The sequence below is a fragment of the Microtus ochrogaster genome, chromosome 10 (genome assembly GCF_000317375.1).
Source record: "Microtus ochrogaster isolate Prairie Vole_2 chromosome 10, MicOch1.0, whole genome shotgun sequence".
Taxonomy (NCBI): domain Eukaryota; kingdom Metazoa; phylum Chordata; class Mammalia; order Rodentia; family Cricetidae; genus Microtus; species Microtus ochrogaster.
In genome coordinates this window covers 51,748,545-51,757,663 of record NC_022016.1, presented here as the reverse complement: position 1 = coordinate 51,757,663, position 9,119 = coordinate 51,748,545, and the positions used below count along the sequence as shown (strand labels likewise).

The 9,119-nt window shown below is 53.6% G+C and overlaps 1 protein-coding gene across 4 annotated transcripts in view; it reads left to right on the top strand.

The window, feature by feature from the left end:
* The window catches only part of Ahdc1 (AT-hook DNA binding motif containing 1), a 65,419-nt gene that overhangs the window by 40,562 nt on the left and 15,738 nt on the right, over positions 1-9,119 (top strand). For all 4 annotated transcript variants that reach the window (XM_005353110.2, XM_005353111.2, XM_026782070.1 and 1 more), the window contains 3 exons: positions 2,560-2,740; positions 8,796-8,913; positions 9,034-9,071. The gene's annotated coding sequence lies outside the window, so the exon portion shown is untranslated. The remainder of the gene's footprint in view (positions 1-2,559; positions 2,741-8,795; positions 8,914-9,033; positions 9,072-9,119) is intronic.

The window sequence follows — 9,119 nt, the reverse complement described above, 5'->3', positions numbered from 1 at the left end:
TTCCTCTCGGACATACACACGAACACCCCCCTCCCTCTCTCTCTCTCTCTCTCTCTCTCTCTCTCTCTCTCTCTCTCTCTCTCTCTCTTGTGTGGTCTCTGCTGGTGTCTGCAACCAGAACAAATCTCCCCCAGCCAACACCCCTGAACAAGGAGGCCAAAGCAGCTAATGGGAAACATGTGATTCTGCCTTGCGCCTGGAGCACCGTGAAGGGAGCCTCAGTCCCAGCCCAACCCCGCTCCCCTTGCCACATTCCCTCACCACACGCCCCCCCCCAGCCTGAATGGGCACAGTTGCATTTTCCCTAGTTATTTACTGGGGGGATGGCATTTATCAACTGAGGGATATCAGGATAGAGAGGCTCTGAGGGCACCCGCTCCTTAGGTCTCCTTAGCCCCAGGCAGACGCCTCTCACCCACCCACCATATGTAGAAGAAGGCCAAGATTAGCTGAGCTATGGGGGGCCAGTCAGTCACTGGGGTTGGGGGCTCAATGCCACCCAGAGTCCTATCTTTTTTACCGTTCTGGGCCTCTGGAGAACTGTGGAGGTGGGGGCTCCCTGAGGGCTTGGGAGCTGCTAGGCTGCATTTCTGTACCCACCCAACCACAGGGAAGGGGGACGGATCAGAGGGAAGCTCTGGCAGGTTGGAATTCTTCTCTGCCTGTGGATAAATTGTCCCTAATCCAGGCTTGGGGAGTTGTCTGGCTCCTACAGAGAGAGAGAGAGAGAGAGAGAGAGAGAGAGAGAGGAGAGAGAGCACTCAGGAGATAGTGAGGGGAGGAGGGAAGCCAGCACATACAACACACAGTGACACACACACACACACACACAGCCTCACAAAGGTACCACACAAATGCTGAGGCACCATTGTGCTGACAGGCACGTAGAGCCTCACATGTGTCGACACTGACACTCAGCTACAATGGCACAGACACAGGGACCCACCAACATACACAAATACATGGCATACACAGACTCACAATGGTAAGGTCATGCAAATCCGCACATCATACAAAGACACACCCGCAAGCACATGCTGACCATGGCAAAAACAAACCCGCAGGGACACTGTGACCAGTCACACCATCACACCATGACCCTGAAAGCCCACAGAAAGGAAAGGCAGAGGTAGGAGGTGGGCAATGCTGATCTGCAGTGACACCAGCGCCTGCAGTCAAGGCCTGGAGATTGGAAACCTGCAGGGACAGCAGAGGATCAGCCACCCGCCCCCACCCTGCTGCCAAACCCACATCCAAAGAGCTCTGAGGCAGGCAGGAGCTGGCCTGGCTCCTGACACAGTGAGATTCAGCAAGCCAGGCACAGTGTGGACATACACGGGCACACTCACAGCTGGGCACACCTGTCACAGGCTCAGCTAGATACACATGCAGAGATGAACAGAATAGAAATTGAGATGTGCGCATGCCCACAAGTGTAACTGGAGACACTGGAGTCTCGTAGACACGGACTCAGCTGATACACCAGGTCCACACTCGTGTGTAAGCTTTATTGTGGTGCTGGGAGTGGAACCCAGGGTCTCGTACATGCTAGGCATGCGCAGTCTTCATGCACTGGTGCCGACATTGAAATGTAGAGCGGTGTGGCAGGCAGAGTGGAGCCAGCAACTCTCACACAGGTGTGTGTATTTACTCAGATGACCGAAAGTCAGAGTTGTGCATTTATAGACAAGGGTCTCACACACAGGCACATTCCCAGGCAGCCAGAACCTATACGTTTCCGTGAGGCTTGTTTCTTAGAGACACACACACACACAAACCCGGCTTCAGGGGGGCAGCCAATGGGCAGGCAGCGGGGGAGGGGGAGGAAGACCATGGTTATTAAGGAAAACAAGAGGTCTAAGGTCTGAACGGTTGCTGCTGCAGATGGGCAAGCAGCAGCTGCATGTGGACCTTCGTGGAAACAGGCATTCTCCCACTCAGAGCAGTGGCTCCCACCTGCACAGGCAACAGGCCCCAGCTCCCTGGAGCCTGCTTTCCCTCTCGCTCATAAGATGTAACTCCCCATTTTAGGGATGAGGAAATGGAGACCCATAAAGGATACCGGATAAGGGAGTTTTGCCAAGGGGAGGTTCCCTCCTCTGTCTCTCCTGTCTGCAGTTTGTGCACACATTTTAGTACCTAGACTTGCAAAGACTCCTCTTCCAGACAGGAGCCTGGGGTTGAAAGAGACGGACTCAGGGCTGGACTCAGGGCTGGAGAGATGGCTCGGCTTAAGAACACTTGTTGCTCTTGCGAAGTCCTGGGTTCCATTCACAGTACCTATCTAGTGGCTCACCACCATCTGTAACTCCAGTTCCAGGGCATCTGAGCCCCCTCACTGACCTGTGGGCACCAGGCATGCAAAAACAAAATATAATAATTAAATCTTTAAAGGATTAAAGGGGGTGGGAAGGTATTCAATTCTGCAGTGAGATAAAGTCAGAACTGGACTGGTATTCATGAAGAAGCATGCCTTCCTGGCTCAGTGGCCCTCTGCCCTTTGCCCTCCTCATCCCGCATCCAATGCTTATCTTTGGTATGCTGTATTTGCTTCTACAGATGGGAGCTTGCCTGATTGTCTACTCATCGGCCTGGACCCCAGAGCCAACCCAGCTGAGTGTGTGTGGAGGGTCCCAGGTGAGGCACACGGCTCAGGGCTCTGCAGAAACACCCTGGAGAATCTGATGCTGGTGGAGACAGACCTTTCCTGCTGAGCCAGGCCTCTGCAAAGCCTGCTCAGGTAACTCTGAGAAAGAAAGTCGGGCCTGGGACAGCTTACTAGCCATCTGCTCTTAGCTTAGGCAAAAGAGGTGGGGTGGGGGAGAGGAACCCTTTAAGTCTAGCTTACTCAACCTCCCCATTATCCAGAAAGGGGAATGGGGACTTGGAGACAGACAGCGAGTCCCTTAGAGTCCTGCCTCCTAGCCCCAGGACTCTTCCCTGTGCCTTGGTGACCTGAGAGAACTGGGAGGAGAAATGAGTTGTGACCAGGATTCAGGCCAGAGGTGGAAACCAGAGTGCCTGACAGGCGCAGCTGAACCCCCTGGGACACCTCTTTACTGCAGTCCTTGGAAGCACAGAGCTGGGAGGCCAAGCTGAGATACTGGGAGGGTATGGTATAGTCCAGGTGTGACTGCAGCCAGCTAGACTGCGGGTCGGTGGTAGGACCCATCTTTCTCATGGCCCAGGTTAGCCCACCCAGGCTCCCAGCCACAAAGGCCAGGTGGGGCTGCCCTGCCCTGCAGAGGCAACTCCCTGAACTGACACATGAAGCCTCAGGCTCCAGGAAGCTCCTTAGAGTTTAGCCTGCTAGGAACCCCACCCAACTTCCCAAGGAGCATTCCTGAGGTCTGTATGGGGGTTGGGCCTCCAGGGATAGGAAGGGTGGGGAGGCAGGGCTGTGGGAGGATGTGGGGCTGTAAATGTATTGGGACTGGGTTTGTGTGCAAGCAGGTGTGCAGGGCTCTCTGTCCTTAGTGCATGAGGCTGTGTATACAAGTTATGTGAGTGGCCTCGGCTTGGGGGGATAGTTCAGAGCGCATGTTAGTTGTGCCATAGTGGTGATTGCACTGGATGTGGGTCCTGTGCAGGTGTGGGCATCCTAGGTCGTTCCTTCCACACAGGGTGCTGCTGGAGAGGTGTGTGGTCAAGACTCAAATACCCTGGGTGGGCTTGGTGTGTGCTTAGGGTTCTTGGTGCTAGGCGAGGTTGCATGTGCATATGGCTTCCTTTGTGCTTTGGAGGTGGGCTGGGTAAGACTTGGGCTGAGCTGGGCTAAGCGGTGCCCAGCCTTGTGGCCAAATTGCTGAAGTCACTTCCTTTCCAACAGTGACTTTCCAGGGGGAGGAGTTCTTCCGACCTGGTCGGCAGCAAGGGGCGGGGCAGAACTGGCTCTCTCTGGGGAGGGACATGGGCGGGGGCGGGAAAGAGGTGGGAGGAGGTGCTAGTGGTACCGGAGGAGGGAGTCCTCCGGGAGACAGAAGGAAAGACAAGGACAGAGGAGTCTGGAAGGGCCAAGGGCAGGAGGGGATGGGGGGTGGAGTGGGGCGGGAAGCACAGTCCCTGGGTGACCTCGGAGGGAGGAAGGGAGGGCTGCCAGTGGGGTGACCCTCGGGTCCAGTGAGAGCTGGCAGTGGCGCCTACACACCTGGCACCCAGGGCAAGGGGCTGGCAGGGGGCGGTTTAGGAACAGACCTGCTTGCCAGGTGCCCCACTCTGGACAGGAAGAGGGTGGGCGGGGGCTGCACAAAAGAGCTCTGTGTGGCTGGGGATAGGGTAGGGTGGGGTATGCAGTGCTGTACTGTGCTGGGGTTGGGGGGAGCTGGTGGCTCGGGGGCGGGGCAGGACCAGTTCCCCTTGGGGCATCAGTGGCTCCAAGGGGACACCTAGTGGCCAGGGACGGTAGTGCATCTTGGTGACAGGTAAGAAGCTAGGAGAAAGATTGGTTAGAACAGATAGTTAAGATAGTTAGGGGAGGTGAGCTAGGCTAAATCTCTGGGTGGTGAAGCAATTTGGTTTAGAGGATCCCACCTACACAACAGCAGAGTTGAATGGCATGGCTGTGTGTCCTTAAGGGCATGACTAAGCCTCTCTGTGCTCACTTTTAAATCCAAAATAAGTGACTAGTTCATTGTTTTGCTCAGAGCTGGGACTGTAATCTACTTACTAGACGGACCTGCAGGTTGGGTGGGCAGTAGGAGCTAAAAGGAAGGGAAGACCAAGTTCCTGAGAGGGAGGTGGGTGGCTAGCCCTGGGAGGTAAAGCCTTCCCGCGGAGAAGAGAGATCCTGAGGAAGTATTCAGAACAGCAGTGTTTTTCACTGCTAGGAAGCCTGGGACATCCTTGGGCCTTCAGACCAGCTGAGGGAGATGGGGGAGTAGTGCATGCAGTCTGGAGAGAGGGTCATGAGGCCGGAAGTGAGAGCTGGGGCTGTCAGCTTGGCTCCCCTGGGGAGGTTAGGGGTGGGTGAGGGGAAGGAGGGCTGGGGAAGGGGTGGGGTGGTCACAGCCACAGCGGGTGGTGGGGGAGGGTGGGGCTGGGGATCAAGGATGTGGGCTGGTGCTTCCCGGCACTGTACTCTGCAGGTTGGGGCCCCCCTTCTAGCCAGCTGGTGTCCCTGTGGGCAAGCTCAGACACTGACCCAGGAACAGACAAGCAGACAGAGGACCCTTTTGACTTTTCATTCACAGACTTGGGCTTGGTGGTACCTTTGAGAAGAGGCCAAGAGAATGGCTGCCTGTTGGGGTGTGGTGGGGAAGGGAGCCAACTGCTTCCCTCAGATCCTGAAGGCTGCAAAAGAGCAGTGGACAGTCAGGAGGATGTGGCCAAAGGTCTTCATGGGTGGGTGGAGCAGAAGCAACCACTGGAGAGGTTTGTCTCTTCTGCCAAGATCACACCCTCAGGCCCCAAGTGGGAGGCCTCCAGAGCAGGAAGGCCTACTGAGCCCCACCCACGGCAAGGGAGGAATGGTGGCTGTGGGTAGGTAGCTCTGAAAGCCATGGCGAGCTTATTGCTGGAAATGGACTTGGAGATTCAGAGTCTGGGCTGCTTCCATGCTTTGAGGCAGAGTCTTATTCTGTAGTCCTAACAGGCTTGGAACTCACTCTTTATTCCAGGCTGGCTTTGAACTCAGAGATCTGCCTGCCTCTGCCTCTTGAATGCTGGGTTTAAAGGTTTGTCCTTGCCTGGCTTTTCCAAGACTCTGAACGTGTTCTCTCTTCAAAAATAGCAGTGCTAGCTGGGCGGTGGTGGCACACGCCTTTAATCCCAGCACTAGGGAGGCAGAGGCAGTTGGATCTCTGTGAGTTCGAGGCCAGCCTGGTCTAGAAAGAGCTAGTGCCAGGAGAGGAACCAAAAGCTACAGAGAAACCCTGTCTCGAAAAATCAAAAAAAAAAAAAAAAAGCAGTGCTAGTTAAACTCACAGACTGTAGCGGTACATGCTTGTGTTGTCAGCACTGGCAGAGGCAGGAGGATAGTTGCAAGTTTCAGATCAGCTTGGTCTTCATAGTGATTTCTAGGCCATCCATGACTCCAAATAAAACTTTACCTCCCAAAAAAGAAGGGGGGTGGCTGGAAATGTAGCTCAGTTGGTAGAGTGTTTGTCTATTGTGCACAAAGCCCTGGGTTCAGTCACAAAACGTAAGAGTGGGGTGTGGTGGTGTACTCTGCGATCTCATAAGGAGATGGGGTCAGGGGGATTAGAAGTTCAAGGTTCTCCTTGGTAACACAGCTATGTGTTGGAGAATTCCAGGTTACATTGTGTGTGTGTGTGTGTGTGTGTGTGTGTGTGTGTGTGTGTGTGTGTCTAGAGAGAGAAGCAGTGCTGAACCAAAAAGGGTATAGCTCCACGGCTGTATAGGAGCCTTGAGTTAGCAGGTGCATGGGAGGCAGAAGGATGATGCTGGGACAGTGGACAAAAATAGGGACTGACCTGGTGAACAGCAAAAGGGTCCTTCATGTGCTATGTGACCTTCAGTGAAGCGCTCCTGGTTCGGTCTCCTCTTTGGTAAAATGGCACTAGAGTACAAGGTACCCACTGGGGGAGCAGATTAGGATAACAGTTTCCCAGATGTCCCTCAGATGTGTGAGTCAGGCCCTCCTGGACTAGGGCCTGGGTATCTGGAGTGTTACACAGCTCCTCCGCTCCCCCGGGCTCAGGGTTTGGAAGCCAATGGCTTAGATAATTTCAGTGTTCCTCCCAGCCTTAAATTAGACCACAGCTCTAGAAGGAGCCTTTCCAGAAGTGGCTGAAGGGTTGTTGCAGGAGCTGAGAGTGGGAAAGAGGCTTTGGCCTGAAGAGATTTAGGAACTCTGCCTCTGAACAGCTGTGTGGCTTCAGGCGAGTTTCACAAGGGCTCTGGGTCCGTTTGCTCTGCAGCTCCAGGACAGTAAGCCATGCATGCTTCCTGGGTTGCTGTGAAGACTCGGTGGGTCATGTGTGTGAATTGCAAAGTTCTTTCTGCCTGCAACTCCTGTGGGCTACATTCCTTTCCAGATGTCGAAAGATGCAGTGAGTGGAATAGACAAGAGAGCCTTGCCCTTTTAATACTTAAAACTCTGAGTGGATTGCATATCGCTGCCTACCACAGGGGCCCACAAGAGTGTCCTTCCTCTCCCTGAGTCAGCCCTGCATTCTCCCTACGGGCCGACACTAGGCAATATGGCACCTGTCCATAGAGCATAAGCTGATGATCCAGCGGGGCTAGGTCAGGACCAAACAAGAGACATGATTGGGGGCTACTTTCTCAGACCCTTCAGGAATTGGGGCTCAAGCTGTTCACTGAGGTCCTGTCTCGGGCTCAGCTCTGCGTTTTCAGGCTCCATTGGGAATCAAACAGGCCTAGATCTAAGTCCCAGCTCTGCCCTGACCAGCTCAGAATCACTCCGTAAATATTTATGTAGCATCCATAGCTCAGGCTCTGGGGTCAGAGGATACAGCAATAAACAAGACATGTGTGATCCTTGCCCCTGAAGAGCCCGCAGTCTGAAGGAACACAGTAAATAGCCAGTCACACAAGTCATTGATTGCTGTTGTGATAAGTACTATGGCGGGGAAATAGACAGGACCCCAAGAGGGCAGAGGGCCGGACTGAAGGAAGGAAGGACTTAAGAGACTCTCTGATGAAGCTCTGCAGAATTTCTCTGCACAGCCCTAGGCACCTGGAACTCACTCTGTAGACCAGGCCTTGAACTCAGAGATCTGCCTGCCTCTGCCTCCCGAGTGCTGGGGTTAAAGGTGTGCGCCGCCACCGTCTGGGTCCTTTCTACATTCTTGTCACTCTTTCCCCCTCAACGTCTCTGTTGGGTCTAGAAAAGAATAAGAAGAAACTTCATGAGAGCCAGACGTGGTGGTGCATATCTGTAAGACCCCGTCTACTGCCCTGTCTTGAAAAGCGGGGCTGATGAGATGACCAGTGGCTGAAAGTGCTCGTCCTCTGACCTGACAACCTGAGTGTGGTCCATGGGACCCACAAGGAGAAAGCTGGCTTCTGCTAGTTGTTCTTTGACCTCCATACATACACAAGCACGTACATGTACACACATGCACACAATTAAAATGTAATAAAATAATAGCTGAAGAGATAGCTGTTTAGAGCATTGGCTACTCTTGCTCCTGGTTCAGTCTCCAGCACCACATGGTAGCTCACAGCCTCCTGTAGAACTCTAGTTCCAGGAGATCTGATGCCCTCTTCTCTCCTCTAGGTACCAGGGCATGTACATGCTATATATACATCAGTACAGGCAAAACATGACTTTCTTGGTATAATAAACATGAGCTGTTGCAGACTTGGGGAGCTTCATCCATCAGGAGACGAACCTCTTCTAGATGGTGTTTTTAAAAGTGGGCAGGATAATAATTTATTTCTGTATGGTAGGGAGATTAGATGAGATGACCCGCTAAGGTACTTAGCCTAGGGTTAGCAGTAGAAAAAGTGTCCCTAAAGTACAGGCTTTTATTGTCAACTTCCTGGTGGCTGCTGGACCCTTGACCCCGGTGCTCTCTTCACTTTCTCTGTAGCTCTTGGTCCAGTGATTATTTTAATACCTGACTACCCAGGCCTTGTGCAGAGTAGACATTCCATGAGTAATGAACCTAAGAATGAATGAATGAGAGAATGAATAATACTTCATGTCTGAGCCTCCATTTCTTCATCTGCAAAATGGGGTTATTAACAGCCCCTACCTCGCAGGATTGGTATGAAGAATTAATGAAGCAATGCCTGGACAGCTGACAGCCCAGTGCCTGGCGCGCAGTAGGTGCTCACTAAACCTGAGCTGCCGTGGTCCTTTCCAGGCGCTGTCCACGTCCCCGTCCCAAGGCCTGGACTCGGGCCGAAGTGGCTCCACAACACCCCCAGCCGACAGCCAGCGACTGGCAGAGTCCCCAAGCACGGGGACCCTCTGTTTACCAGGTCAGTCACAAGGGGGCACTGAGGGAGCTGGGGTGGGACTGTGCGCTAGTAGCAGGGTTTGGGTGTGGACCCTAATTCATGTGGAGAATTCAGATCTGTTACGTGTCTTGTTGCCCACAGAGATATCCAGTGTGACAGCCCAGGCGGCAGAGCCGAGGGTGAGTGCACCTTAGGGGCTGGGGATGAGAGGGAAAGATACTCTGAGA